The 16,521-nt window shown below is 39.5% G+C and overlaps 1 long non-coding RNA gene across 1 annotated transcript; it reads right to left on the reverse strand.

Annotated features, from left to right (window-relative positions):
* Position 1: 1 nt before the first annotated feature.
* Positions 2 to 395, reverse strand: LOC120432740. Its single transcript, XR_005608929.1, has 3 exons — positions 295 to 395; positions 140 to 203; positions 2 to 22 (listed from the first exon to the last, which is right to left on the reverse strand). It is a non-coding gene; the product is annotated as an uncharacterized LOC120432740 (long non-coding RNA).
* Between the last annotated feature and the right edge of the window lie 16,126 nt (positions 396 to 16,521).

Genomic DNA, 16,521 nt, shown 5'->3' on the forward strand with positions numbered 1-16,521 from the left:
CTGATCAGCTGCTGCTCATTGCCTAGATTCATGAAAAGGTGCATTCTTTGAGCAAAGTGTCTGTAAACAACTGTTATCATTTGCAAAGAAAACCTAAAATATTCCTATAAAGTTTCTGGTTATCATTTAGGTGTCACACCTGTTACGTTGTATTTTCCACACAGTCCAGTCATGTCAGTGCTCAGCTCCTGCTCCAGCTCAACCTTTACAGCAGATCAAATAGTAACTTTAGGAGTTGTACTTATTAATTTAAAATCCATGTACGTGTGTGACTGTGGTTAAGTTTTCCCTCACTTTGAGTGTCTATTCCTCCAGCTACACTGTGCCAAGTGACTGAGAGAGGCAGCAACGTGCTCCTCAGTTTAGTGTAGATGCTGTACTGAAAAATATGCTGGTAGGTGGGATCATATGGAAAGGAAACACTGTAAATAGATTAATACAGAGAAACATGTGAGGTTGCCTTAATGCAAATTATTAATGACTGCACTGGACTATCACAGATATTATCTTTCCCAATATGTAACTTATGTGTAACTTAGTAAACTACCATTACTGATTAAGTTGTAATACAGCTATCCAGGGTGAAATACAGCTTTTACAAGTGAAAAAAGTCAATTGACTCGGTGGTGGCCCAGTGTTTTGATTTTTGTACCATTATTATTGATTTTTGATTTCATCATGGGTTATGTCTACTAATGTTTTGGTTTCTGTTTTGTATTCTAGCCCTCCAGTTCTTCGTGGTTTGTGAATTCTAGTTCTTAGGTTTTGTTCTTGTGCCCTCGTGTTTAGTCAAGTTTTAGTTCAGTCTCCATGTTTATTATCTTGTTCCCCCCAGTCAGTTGTGTCTCTTGTCCTTCCTGTCCCTGTGTTCCTTGTATGTATGTGTATAAGTATGTGCCTGTTGTGTGTTTCCTGTTTTATTCTGATAGTCCATGCCCTGTGTCCAGTGTGTCTGATTTTGCTTCCCCTTGTCTCGTTAGGTGTGATTTGGCCCAGCTTTGTTACCACCTGTTCCCCATCCTTTCATTGTCCTGCCTGTGTATTTAAGTCCTGTGTTTCTTTCTGTCAGTGTTGTGTCATACCCTCACTGTATGTGCTGTGTCTTTTTTCCTCCTTGCGCCTTATAGTTTTCTAGCTCAGTTTCCCAGTTTAGTTTTCTAGCTTCCCAGTGTCTTAGTTCCTTCCGTCCTTAAGATTTTTGTTTCTAGTAGTTTTTTGCTACAGCACAATAAAGCTGCCTCTTTAAGTTTTCATTCTGTGTCCTGTGAGTCCTGAAATTAAGTCCTTTATCCTGCCTGCCACACAGCGAACCATGGCAAAACTAGTTGCCTGAACATTTTTTAATATCAATAATTTGCATGACTAACTGCATCTAATATTTTCTCTTTTTTGTTTATTATTCGTTCATTTAAAAATTCTTTCTTTTCTCTGATTGATGTTTAACAATCTCAACTGACTTAATTTGACTTTACCCAACTTAGACCAAACTAATCTAACCTGGTGGTAGAGTTTTTTCTGACTTCACCACCTACATACGTCTACATAAAATTCAAATACTTTCTGTTTGTTATTTATGATTCTGTAATTATCATCTGAGACATTAAAAAATAGAGATCAGTTTTGTAGGAATGCCACCATCGTTTTATAACCTTGATTGCCATCACTTTTGGCTAATAAAATGTGGTTTCACATTACCTCACACTGTTTGGATTTGGACAAAGAGATTGGATATTTTCTGTTAAACATCACTTTCGCTCTTTTTTTCTGCCCTATTATTACATTTTTTTAAAAAAATAAATAAAAATACAAACATAATAAACAGTGTACCTTAAAATTACAGAACATAGTTGCATTGAGCTTTTGACCTGCTGTTAGCAAAATACCGTGCATGAATCACTCATGAGATTTCTGTATGCTACATTGGTCCAGGCATGAAATACCAGTTTGTTGCTGTAACACTGCACACTATGCCATGTGGCAAATATTGGGGAGAAAAATTAAATACACAGACTTATTACAGATAAGATATTTATGTAAAACAGAATTTGGATTTCTGTACAGCTGTTTTTGTATTAATGATGAACTATCTGAGTGGAGTTGGACCAAACCTTTTGTCCTCCACCAGTATACTTCCATTCTGCAGAACAGTCCTGACTTTGTTGATGATGATCTCCACTTGGACCAGCAGCCCGCTGTTCCCTCGACGTGTTGTGATGTCACATTCAACTCGGTTGTGGGTGAAGTGGGTGAGAGTAAACGGGCAATTGGACCGCACATAAAAAGCTGAATCTTTAAATGGCTGGACAACACCACTTCCAAACGTTCTGCAAGTGTCTGATCACAAAAACAGTCAGTTTAATGAGGCTTCCAGAGTGGATCTCAAATGGATTTAACAATAAAGTAATGCATCTGTGAATCATTTACTGTGTAAGAGTAACAGTTTTCAAATGTTATCTGATTTTGTGATTCTTTCCAGTGCTGTAATTACCAATGCTATTTGTTTATTTATTAAATCATAATTAATTACAAAATCTAAAAAATGAGTGTTGGATTACTAGCCCTTTACTAGCCTTGAATCATGTCAATTTATAGAACAATATATAATTTTAAATAAATAAATGAAACATTGAATGAGATGGAAAAAATAGAAAACTAATCAATAACAACATCATACAGAAAACCTGCATACTTACATTTCTGAATTTTACTTGTCACAGATTCAAATGTCCTAGAAACTAAAACAAAAATTAATTTTCATGATTTATTTAAACATGTCCAGTAACACAATATTTAGACTATAGCAGCCAGAAAAAAGGCTACTTTTGAGAAATATGGCAAGAAGTTTAACTGTAAAAAAAGAAAAGGCCAAATTTAAATTTGTTGGATTGGCATTTTACTAATTTCTTTTCTTGTCAGCGGACAAATTAAAATGAAAATGTTAAATTAAAAGAATGTGCGGTACCTGATGTGAGTACAAGAAAATAATTATTAGAATGTAATGTGTTAAATTTGTTTAGATCACAGTAATAAGGAAGGATTGGTCTGTGTTTTAGTTTGGCTTAGCTGTAGGCTTGAGAGTGTGTGTAATTGTTTAGAGGGAAAGGAATTTATTGACACTGAGGGTCTGCTGTCATAAAAGGAGACAGGAAGCTACAGTTGGGGGTTGCTGATGCTGATGCTTGTACCTTTAATAAAAACTCATAATTGCCATAACTTAGAAGTAGGCTTGCAGGAGACTCTCCACCTTATCTGTAAATGTAAGACAACAAGAGGGCAATGGCCCAGTGGATGCAGAGTGGGGGTCTCAGTGTTTGTAATATGTTAACTCTGTTTTCTATGTTGTGTAGAGGAATTTGGTTTAACCTGGGTGAGGAGATTACTTTTATGACCCCCAGGAAGTCACGTATACAGAGACACACACAAACAGTGCTTTGACTGTTATGACGCAGCCACACCTACATGCACATTCACTCACACTGACATGCACATTCACTCACGTGCACAGACATATACACAGGTACGCGTACACAGTCATTCACGTGCACTCACATAGACATACGGGTATGCGCACACACAGGCACTCACGTGCTCGTGCACATAGACACAGACACAGAGGGCGTTTATCAATATGCGTACTTGTGCGTACTTGCGTTCTCGTGTACTCGTGATACGTCATCAGTCGGAGACCAAGTACTGTTCCAATTCGAAGTACGCATCACGCCGAGAACGCGAAAAAGTCCCGGATGTGTTCTCGATCCGCCCATGCATGCATCGGTGTAGGCTGTGTCCCAATTCAGGGTATGCACGCTTGAAGTACGCACACTACGCGTACTACGGACGGTGCGTACTATAAGTACGGGAAGTGCGGAAGTGAGAGGGTTGTGAAATGGGACGGTCTAGCCCTTGTCGCGCTGTTCAGGTTGCCTAGCAACCATGATACTAACTGCGAGAAACGTGTCATACAGCAGTGTGTGACAGAAATGAAGGAGAAAAAAATGTTCTGTTGGTCCTTCATTTTTGTCATGACATCACTTTGATTAGTTGAGTATCTGAGGCTGAGACCACGGGACTGTAAAACATGATTGTTGGGCTTCATTTCTGTACTGAACAGTCATTTTAAGATTAGTTAGTAAATAATAATCAGCTAATGTTGTTCATGAGACTAAAATCATCTCACTGTGGTAATGTTAATATAACATGGCCAATATTACATGTATTGTCAGATTGTTATGGTATACACACACACACACACACACACACATAAATATACATATATATATATATATATATATATTACAGGATATATTACAGCAGTGAGCTTGAACTCTGGGTCAAAGATTAAAGTTGCAGTTATTTATATTTCCTATCACCTTAAATCTTCACTCAAAGACAAGTATCTCTGACAGCGTATATGTAGATGTATTATACATAAGAGACAAATATTGTTCTTTTAATATGTTGGCATTACTAAATTTGTTTCAATGCTTACATATATGTGTAAAAAGAAATGTACGAGCTGTGATAACTGTTTCTGATAGAATGAAGAGTAGACTGATATATGAAATATTCCTTTATTGGGTGAGAAAATCAGACCATGTCATAACTGCTTTAAGTCATACAGAATAGATATCAGAGCCTTAAACAGGCTGACTTCTGCTAAATGGGTCAAACTGGGCAGAAAGTACACAAACACATAACATCCTTATAGAATATGATGTAACACTATAGATCAACTTACCTCAGAATATATAAAACATATAAACAATTACAGCAATATGATGCAACAAACACAGCAGTACTACTGATCCAAAATACTCAAAGCTTCATAGAACTGAAACAAACATTTATTTTTAGCTCCATTCTGCTGCTGATACATACTTTTGGTTTCTGAATATTAAACTTGTTGCTGCCTTTCATAGTGTTTAACTTGAAGGCCCTGAGTACTTTCTCCCACACTGAAAACACTGGGATGATCACATTATTTGAACATTACCTAATAAGACTGATTCAGGACAGACAATTAGTTATGTTAAACTTTCCTAGCAGTCCTTCACAAACAGGGAACAGTCTGTCTATTCTCTCCATCTGTCAGGTGCTGCTGGCTCTTCCTCCTCTTCCTCACACACTGCTGAGTTTGTCCTGGTGGATCATCAGGGGTGCAAAGCCTCACAGATGATGTGCAGCAGTGGGTCCCTCAGTCTGTCCTCACTCTGGACACTTGCAGTCGTCACACATGGAAATCAAATGTGTGATAAGCTGCGACATTCAAACACAAGTGTAACTTATAAATACATGTTCATACTTTTATTCCACAATCAGAGAGAAAGAAACAGAGAGAGAGTGCAGGACAGACAGACAGGTGACAGTCTCAGGTGTATACACTGCTACAAAACAGCACAAGAGAAGGAGGATTTAGTGTTTGTGTTATTACGAGTGCTAAACAAGAAGAGTTCCCAGATGGTCCAGTGGACACATGTGTGACTCCTGTGATTAAAGCATCTTTCTTTCAGCTTAACGAGTGAACCGTCAGCTCGTTCAAACACACGTTAAAGTCCGTTTGGCTCGACACCACCGAACAGAGGCAGCAATATAACATAGCTAACATTAACAGTGCAGTGAATCCTGCTTGTGCCGTCATATTCAGGACTGCAAACCGAGCAGCATCACTGACTTTCAGCTTGTTGTGTTTGTGGATATATGACTGACTTTAATTATCCATGAAATCATCACATTCTCTGTAGGATTAAGGTCAGCTAATGTATTATATTTTAAAGGCTTTAAAACCAAGTTACCGCTGAAAGTACAAACATCACTAATGTCACATAACTTTGCCGACATGTGGCCAACAGTAATGTTTTAATGTTCTTCATTATTAAACATTCGCACATAAATAAGTGACATAATATTCAGTACTCACTTCTGACAGTTCACTCTTCGGCCGCTCCCTTCTGCCGTATTTTGCGGCAAAATTATCCACACCCACCGTCGCGCTACGAATTGTGGGATATATGAGACCACGAAGCGTGCATCGGACCACGCTTGATATTTGGGGAAATCGACGGCGCATTTGGAGTATGCATTTGAAGTACACTTTGAATTGGGACAGCCGTCGTCGCGTGGCGGTGACGTATTCGTACTTGAAATGCGTACTTCAAGCGTGCAGACCCTGAATTGGGACACAGCCGTAGACTTGGGACAGCTATATATCCCAGAATGCATTTCGTCCAAAACTCAACGGCGGACTCCCGGCACATCGTCCCCCCCCGCTCGCGGTCCTCTCACTACTCAGGTTAAAGAAACTCCAGCAGCTGTCTATAGTATTGAGTGTCCACTACAATAGAAATAAAAGCGTTCTAACATCTCACCTGCTTGTTTTTATTAAGGTATGTACACGTATGTACATGTACACTATTTTTATTAATAGAGGTTTCACTACTGAGGTTAAAAATGATATATAAGTCACTTAGATCACTTCTAAATGTTAATGTTTGGTTTATTTCAGTGTTTTATTTGTTCCTGAGTAAACCGGTTTGGCTGTGATTAAAGTTAAGCTTCATAACATGTTACTCACAGTTAAATTAGGAGGGACGGCGGTAAAAACTCCGGACCTGTGACATCATCACGTGCGCTGGTGTTCGACTGTACAAATCACGAGTCCGTGCTCGCGTGCATTTTCGAGAATTGAGAACGCCCACGAGTCCGTGCTCGCGCGTTCTCGGCGGGTACGTACTCCCGTGCGTTCTCGGCGAGTACGTACTCACCGAGAACGCGAGTACGTACACCGGCGTACTTGGGCATTGATAAACAGCCAGAGTTTGCAGCACATTGTGGGGGGTTTTATGATGGGGTCGCAAACATCTACTGGACTGCGGAGTAAATGGGGACAAACTTGCAGGATAAAAAAAAAAAGACGACCTCTACTATGTTTCCAAGTAAACGTATTATGGAGAGATAAAGAGCAACGAAATTCAAAGTGCGGCCGACACGACCGCGTCTGCACGCTTGAAGTACGCATTTCAAGTGCGATTACGTCACCGCCACGCGACGACGCCTGTCCCAATTCAAAGTGCACTTCAAATGCATACTCCAAATGCGCTGTCCCTATGGGCTCAAAATATGGTCATAAATATTTTGTACTTGTAAAACAGGATTTGTATGTGTAAAAAGAATTTGTGCGTGCGTAAAAAAGATTTGTGTGTGTAAAAAAGATTTGTGTGTGGACATAGCCAAAAACCCCCCTGCAAGTTACAAGTACGAATTTTGACCCTATTTTTCTTCCTGTCATCTGATTGGTCAATGTCATGTCAATCACAAATGTAACAATCCAATCAGAGAACAGATGGGTTTGGCTGTCGGAGGGCACTTTTTGAACTGCAGGTCCTTGAAGGGTAATACAGTTTGAAGCTGGAGGATCTCTATATAAATATCCGATAGCAGCTAGGTCCCCTTACTTTCAGCGGCTGTTGAAAGGATAAAGTTGTGGTATGTCAGTGGTTAGAAATACCATTATTACTTTAGGATTAGTTTAACACAAAGTCAGGGCTGACCCGGGACCATTGCTGTGAGTCACAGTGCGCAGCATAAAAGTCCTTTCACATCAGACGCAGGATGTGCTGCTAATGCTAACTGCTAACTAAAAGCAAAGGATCCAGAATTTGTTGCGCTGGCTGCTGAGCTCTGTGGGTTTTTGCAGCAGCTCTACCTGTACTAGATGCACCTGCTCCTTGTCGTTTCTATCTCTGACTTTATGTCCTCTACAACAGTTTCTGGGTTTTTTTGCTAGTTCTTCAAATGTTCAATAAAAACATGTATGCTAATTCATAATGAAGAAAGCTTTGTAATGAAGACTGTCATTTCCAAAACACTGCCCCCAGCTGTCCGCAGCGCTGTTGAAAAGGCTGTGGAAGTCCCTGTATAAAGCACGTGGGCCTGTGACACAAAAATCACCAAACTCGGACGACCACAGACTGTTTTCCTTCGTGGTGATGAAGGAAAACGCTGGGTTGGCATGTAAAGGGCATTTATTCCTTCAAGGACCTGCAGTTCAAAAAGTGCCCTCCGACAGCCAAACCCATCTGTTCTCTGATTGGATTGTTACATTTGTGATTGACATGACATTGACCAATCAGATGACAGGAAAAAAATAGGGTCAAAATTCGTACTTGTAACTTGCAGGGTTTTTTTTGGCTAAGTCCACACACAAATCTTTTTTACACATACAAATCTTTTTTACGCACGCACAAATTCTTTTTACACATACAAATCTTTTTTACGCACACACAAATTCTTTTTACACATACAAATCCTGATTTACAAGTACAAAACTGATTTACAAGTACAGAATATTTATGACCACGTTTTGAGCCCATACATTTTGAGCCCATAGCCGTCAATTCCCCCAAATATCAAGCGTGGTCCAGTGGACACTTCGTGGTCCCATATATCCCACAATTCATAGCGCGGCGGTGGGTGTGGATAATTTTTGTCGGCAGAAGGGAGCGGCAAGAGTGAACTGTCAAAAGTAAGTACTGAATATTATGTCACTTATTTATGTGCGAATGTTTAAGAACATTAAAACATTACTGTTGGCCACATGTTGGGAAAGTTATGTGACATTAGTGATGTTTGTACTTTCAGCGGTAACTTGGTTTTATATGCTTTATATTTTCTGAGGTAAGTTGATCTATAGTGTTACATCATATTCTATAAGGATGTTATGTGTTTGTGTACTTTCTGCCCAGTTTGACCCATTTAGCAGAAGTCAGCCTGTTTAAGGCTCTGATATCTATTCTGTATGACTTAAAGCAGTTATGACATGGTCTGATTTTCTCACCCAATAAAGGAATATTTAATATATCAGTCTACTCTTCATTCTATCAGAAACAGTTATCACAGCTCGTACATTTTCTTTTTACACATATATGTAAGCATTGAGCCAAATTTAGTAATGCCAACATATTAAAAGAACAATGTTTGTCTCTTATATATAATACATCTGTATATACACTGTCAGAGATACTTGTCTTTGACTGAAGATTTAAGGTGATAGGAAATATAAATAACTGCTACTTGCATCTTTGACCCAGAGTTCAAGCTGATATGTACATATATATATACACATATATATATCTGACAATACATATAATATTGTCCATATTATATTAACATTACCACAGTGAGATGACTTTAGTCTCATGAACAACATTAGCTAATTATTATTTACTTAACTAATCTTAAAATGACTGTTCAGTACAGGAATGAAGCCCAACTATCATGTTTTACAGTCCTGTGGTCTCAACTAATCAAAGTGATGTCATGACAAAAATGAATGACCAACAAAACATTTTTTCTCCTTCATTTCTGTCAAACAATGCTGTATGAAACGTTTCGCGGTTAGTATCATGGTTGCTAGGCAACCTGAACAGCGCGATGAAGGCTAGACCGTCCCATTTCACAAGCCTCTCACTTCCGCACTTCCCGTGCCTTGTAGTACGCACCGCACGTAGTACGCATAGTGTGCGTATTCAAGCGTGCAGACCCTGAATTGGGACACAGCCATTGACAGAAAATGGATTTCGTGCGCGATCTTCTGCCATGCGCACCGAGTTACGAGCTTATCACGGGCGTTTGCGCATGCGCGAATTCCGTGGATTCGAACGGCTTACCTCATAGACGTCTTTGATGTGTTATGTCAAAGAAGTCCTTTAATGTGGTCTTCCTTTGATCCGGGAAAGTCCTTAAATAGGAGCCAAGCTAAGTCAAAAGGTTATCACTACCAGAGACCCCTTGACAGTAGTTACATGTCAAACTTACCACGCTCTTTCAATTCAGAAAGTTAGCATTTCAGGAAGATTTTAACAGAGAGAATCCGTGTGAAATAACAATGTGTGCAACACAGGATTATAATACTCAAACCCCACTGGTCGTATCAACAGATGAGCTGTTACCGATTATTAAGAACGCCTTCAACAAGCTCTCTGATGTACAGTGGACTTTAATAGAAAATGGAGCTTGGGATTCTGATATTCAAGCAGTTTTGGCTGATATGATTGCTGAAATTATACAGATCACCTCAGCCAACATCTTGAGACGTGCTCTTCCCATCATTCAGAGCGATGCATCTGCAGATATAGAAACAAATCCATCATTTGGTGACTCCATCTCAACCGCTATTGCGAACGTGCTCAACATCCCTAAGCAGATATGTGAGAGTGCTAAGAAGCTGACAAAGATGGTTGAGGAGGAGATTTCAAATAAGGTCAAATTGATAGTCACCCTGGTCAGAGAGAACTCCAATTTACCGCCAGACCCCGCTGTTTACGTCAGTGGAGCAATTCTGAATATTAGAAAACTGCGTGTCATGGTTTCTCATGCACTCTCATGCTTGAAAAGATACGCAAGTAAACTGAAATGCTCGTGCATGGGAAAGGAAAGCGATTCAAGTAAATCTGAATCCAGCAAAGACAGCATTGAGTCCGGCATCTCAGCTGAATTGGCCACCCTGGAGGTTAGTGAGATTCTGACCAAATGGATTCAAGATTCTGATTTTACAGATGATGAATTATCGGATGATGACAGAGATATGGAAAGTGAGCCACCCGCTAAAATAGAGAAACTTTTAGAAAAGAGAGAAAGTTCAGAAAGTGGGGAATGTGCAGAAGTTGAAAGGCAGGCAGAAAGTATTACACCTAAGACCCGAAAAGAAGAAATTGTAGATGACATTGTCAATATTATACTTGACAATCTCCAGTGTTCTGACACTGATTATTCTTGCCACAGTGAGAAATGTACCTCACCCCAATCTAGAGCCAATGTGGGAATCATCTTTGATAAAGTGAGAGAGTTTTTTACCTCACGTGCTCCTTCCGCACCGCAAAAATCCCGCAAACTGCATTTTTCCAAGTTTGCAGGAAAACATTTTCAAAAGATGAAGGGGGAGCTGAAAACAACAGTGAAGAAGAGCAAAAATTATTTTATTAGTCTGTCAAAGGTAACCCACTCCCCTGAAACTGAGAGAACGGGTTCCCACGACAGGATGAGTGTCAACCTCCCAGGTTCAGCATGTGAAACTCCTCGTTCAAATTCTAGCATATCTGTCCGTGCCCCTTCTAGAAGCTCATCTACTCTGGAAAGCATGATAAAATCTTCTACTCCGACTAGCTTTAATGTCATCAAATCTAACATTAGTGACATATACAGCGAGTTCACAAAAGAGAAAGAACATGACATTATCCAAGAAAGGCTCGAAAACATTAAAATAAGTGAGAAAGTGAAAAATTTCTCAAGAGAATTGACAGAGAAAATGTACGACCATTTAATGAAAAGTCGTATATACCAAATTCCCACAACTTTTATGGGTAGAAGTCTATCCGACTCTGTCATCTCCAGGACACCACAGCCAGTAGCTGAATCGAGAGTTTATTTTTCTCCTGAAGTCCTCTATGTAATCATAGAAGATGCAATTGGAAAGTTTTTGCAGAAGATTCTGCTTTTGGTTGATGATGAAACAATAGATGAAATTGTTCAGAGCGAAAAAGTGTCTGATGCTGTCCAATATATCCAAAAGGTCAATGCAAAAGGACAGACACGGGCAAAAGACACAGAATCAGACTATTTTCAAAAAAGTGGCAGAGAATCTACAAAACCCTGTCCTTCTAGACCAGCGTCTCTGGAAAAGCAGGTCAAGTCACCAGAGAAAAGCTCAACATCCTCTCGTTCAAGTTCAACACCAGTTCTCAAGAGGATGGAGGAGGAAATGTCTGGAAAGTCAGAGGACAGATTCTCCAAAAAGCTTGAGGACATACCCTCGGAAAAGTCTGAGGAGAAACCCTCGGAAAAGTCTGAGGAGAAACCCTCGGAAAAGTCTGGGGAAAAGCGCTCAGACGTGTCAGACGAGCTTGTCTTCCAAATTATAGCTATACTCATGGTTCAGTACAAAAAGAGCCTAAAAAAGCCTTTGGCTTCAATCCCTAACGAAAAATTAAAAGACATTACTGACCATCTCAAGAACTTGGTGCAACCTGAAATCAGCAGTGAGGGGTCTGTAACAAATCTGGACAAGAAAGTGAGTCAGTTGACCAAAAAATTGCTTAAAGGACTCATCAAGGAGTTTGACTCCCCAGAACAGGTCATGAATGCTGCTTTAGCATGTGATAGTTCATTTGACGAGGCTATTTTAAAGCACTTGAAAATCAATTTGGGTGTCCTCACAAGTCCTCGACAAAAGTCCAGAATTGCCAGGTTCTTTTCAGCAGTGGGAAGAGCCATTATGAAACCCTTCAGATGCTGTTTTAAGGGCAGCGATGACTAAAGAGCTTGACTTTTCCACTGCCGTGCTTCTCTCAAAATCTTGAAGCAGAAATTATCCAAAAACTGACTTGAATCAAATCATCATAGCATCAAATCAGAACTTAATCAAATACAATTGGCCCTAATAGTTTTCCTAAAAAAACTATTATATCTTCATTGTGTTTCCTTTGTGTTTTCCATCGTACCCAGCCAGCCGCAGCAGATGGCTGCCCCTACATGAGTCTGGTTCTGCTGGAGGTTTCTGCTTTTTATGGCAGTTTTTCCTCCCCACTGTCGCCAAGTGCTTGCTCATAGGGGATCATTTGATTGCTGGAATTTTTCTAAAGAAGGTGTTTTGAACTGTAAGGTAGAGGTCCTACAGGCCCTCCACCTTACAGTTCAAAACACCTTCAGGAGACTTCTTAGTTAATTGGCACTATAATGAAATAATAAAAATAAAAATTAAAACAAGTTGACTTTTGTTGTCTTTTCTTGATGTCAACCACAAATTTAAAAAATTGTAGTATATGTGTACTCTGCTCATCAGTACTTCTATTTTATAATTTGATATAGTGATCATTCTGTCTTAAAACCAAACCTTCTGCTCAACTGTTCACAGTAGAAAAGTTGAACATTTATAATGATTGCTGTAAATTTTAGCTTCATATATCAGATACTTTCCTGTTTTTAAATGTTGGTTTAATAACAACCAATATCAGTCTACTTTATTTTATTTTATTTTATTTATTTATTTATTTATTTATTTATTTATTTATTTTTACAAATCTTCCGTTTTCATTTATTTCTCTTGTTTAAATGTTTTTGAATCTTTTGTTTGTTGGTGTCAGTTTTAGATACGGGCGACACGGGCGGTTGCCCGGGGCGGCATTGTGATGGGGGGCGGCATCACGGGCATCGGCAAAAAAAAAACAATTTAAAAAAAATGCTCGTACTCATGCTGCCCCGACGGCAGCCAGCGCATATTGGGAATGTCATAGGGACCGATCGGTTTTCTATTGCCCATTTGCTGGGAGTAAGGGCGCCCTCCGTTTATGCGAGGTGCGCCTGCTGCTTGCGGCACAGGGAGGAGAGGGCGGGCGGCGGGGATTCTCTGGCTGGCTGGAGCAGCATCTAATAACCAACTCGCAAAATAAAACAAAATAAAAACAAAACAACAAACACGAAAACACCGGACATTACGTGAGAGCCCTCGAAAGCGCCTGCGCGCTGCTGAAGTCAAAGTAAACTTTGTCGCCTCCGCTACATACAGTCCAGTATATAGAGAGACGAGACGACGAGGCTCCAGTTACAGCAGTGCAAATAAACGAACAATAAATATAGTAGAGTAAGAAAATAAATATACACTTCAGGACTCGGGGTAAAGGGATCAATAACAATTTAAAGTTTATAATTTACAGTTTGATGATTTAAAGTCTCACACATAACCCGTCGAAAGGGGAGGGAGACCTGCTGCTTCCAAATAGAGCACATTTCATTCATAATGTTGTAAATCCAAGCCCATTATGTATTCATGATTTGAATCCTGGGTTGTGTGAAATCCCAGAAATACACCCTAGACAAAGTTAATCTGTGAACTAAGGTGTAGGTCTATTAGGTTATGTTGTGGTGATCCTCTGGTTGAGGGATGGGTGTTCATACTGGAGTGCAAAATTAAAACCAATGGAAGATGGACAAGAAAAGTTTAAAGCCATCAGGTGCTCAGTTTAGAAAAAAGAGAAAAGAAGAGGAGAAGAAACGAACAAGGGAGTGTTCGCCCAGGCCGCCAAACAGGCTAGGACCGCCACTGGGGTCGCTCCTATAAAGCTGCCTGGAACTAACAAAGAGGTGAAGATTGTTTCAGAGGGACACCGGCCTCGTCTTCCCTTCTGGAAGTGCATGCTTAAATGAAGATGAATAAAGATGAATAAAGATTTTGTAAAAATAACTACTGGGTCCGGTGCCATCTCTGAAGGCCCGAGGAATAAAAAGAACCGGGGTAAAACTGATTTCCCAACACTGAGCACAGTATAAAGCAGACAGTCACTGTCCATTGCAGTGAGCTCATGCTGCCTGATGTCCCCTCGCTAAACATACAACCAGAAGATAATACACGAGCAGCTCAGTACACAGCTAACATTCAGCGTTCAGTTACATACGGAGCAAACTTGTTTGCTGTGCAGACGCAAAGACATTTAGCAAAAGTTACAAACAACATGGCTTCTATTAATTTCAGCCTTCACTGATACACCTACACCTGTATGGAACCTCAGTCTAATCTTAAAATATATCTTCACCTTAAAATACAAGATTTTACAGTAAATTGACTCTTTGGCCACATTCTTGTGACTGTGTACACAGATTTATGTCATCACATTAGTAACAAATACAAACACACACACAAGATTCAACAAATGAATCTACAACCTGAAAATAAAATTAGAGAAAACCATCTTACTTTCAAGCACAGGTCCAATATTAGGCTTGGTAGGCGACCGCGGGCAAAACTATTCACGAAATATCGACAAAGTTTTAGAGATGCACGTTTGTGTGTGGTTCAAACTAAACTTACTGGGAAACAGATGCTATTGCATAAACAGTCCCACCTCTCCTTTATTCACTTCCTGTAACTGTACCTGGATATCACCTGGACTACGCCCATGACCAGGTCAAGAAGGCCCCAACACCCCTATTGTTCTCTCTTGTACTTTCTTACATCCACTGTGTTTCTTTCCAGGGCAAATGCACAAAACGCTTTTCTTGCAACTGTGAGAGCTTGCCTAGTATTCCCAGTTAGTTAGGGACACACTCGTGACAGAGACCACACGTGTTCTTTTTTGTACCAGTGAGAACGGAAGGGAAGGGAAAATTGAGTAAAATCCAGAAACAGAGTAGCATTTAATCGTACCATGCTTGGATCGGATGTGTAAAATTTAAATAAAAACAAAATGCAATGATTTTAAATCATTATTCACTATATCACAATGAAATGTTACAATTGATTGTAGGCACTATGTCAGTAAATGATGTAGTAAATGATGAACTAGACCGACTCCTTATTCTGCAGCACAACAATCTTTGGAATTCCACTTGACCACTTAATGATAAATGATTTTGTTCATTCAGTCTGACCTTGATAGCTTAAGGTAAAGGTTTTCCACTGAAGACTTGATGGGAGGTCAACGGTTGCTTTGTGTGTTTGAGTAAGGATTACTCAGGCACGATTAAGGTATTTGTTCAAAAATGACCAAAATTTTTATTAATATTAAGAAGTAACATACTCCAGTCTGTGTAAGGTAGGTAAAAACAAGCATGTACTCAAACATGGGTCATCCATGACTAAAGGCTGGCAACTGGAAAAAGAGAATACATTGAAACATTCAGAGTATTGCCAACACTAAATGCTGGATATTAATAAAGGCTTTAAAGCAAGACCTGGTAGCAATATGAAGACATATTTTTGCACTTTTTCTCAACTGGTCTGTGGGTAAACTTCATTTCTTATTCATTTAAAAAGTGCAAAATGTGAACATGTCTAAATACCTTCTGCAGCAACTTTTTATGAAACATTTGAACTATAACTAACATGTACACAATTAGCTCGCTCAAAATGCTGCTGCGTGTCTCTTAACTGGGACTAGTAGGTTTGAGTATTACTCCAGTTCTTTCCAACCTGCACTGGCTCCCCACTAAATATCGCATTGATTTTAAAATCTTATTGCTCACTTTTAAAATCATAAATAATACCGCACCAAGCTATCTTACTGATCTCCTCAGCTTTTATGCCCCTAGGAGAGCGCTTAGATCAGCAGGCCAAATGCTCCTGGGGCGACCTAGATCTCGGCTTAAGACCAGAGGTGACCGCGTGTTCGCCTCTGTTGCACCCTACCTCTGGAATAATGTCCCTCAAGCTATTTGCGCATCTTATTCAATTCAGTCTTTTAACTCTCAATTAAAAGCTTATGTATTTAGCCTAGCCTTCCTTCCCAGCTTCCTAGAGCTCTCATTTGTAAGTGTACTGTAATTTATTTTTTTGCTATGATTAATGTTTATAATAATTTCATTTCATTTCATTGACTTCAGCCTTTTGATTTGTGCCTACTGTGCCTGGTGTATTATTGGTTAGTTATGTCTCCCACCTGTCAGTATATTTGTATCTGTTATTGCTCTTAATTGGTTCTGTGAAGCACTTTGGCATACCTCTGGTTTTTAAATGTGCTATATAAATAAAATTGT

Source organism: Oreochromis aureus, linkage group 17 (assembly GCF_013358895.1).
Source record: "Oreochromis aureus strain Israel breed Guangdong linkage group 17, ZZ_aureus, whole genome shotgun sequence".
Classification (NCBI taxonomy): Eukaryota; Metazoa; Chordata; class Actinopteri; order Cichliformes; family Cichlidae; genus Oreochromis; species Oreochromis aureus.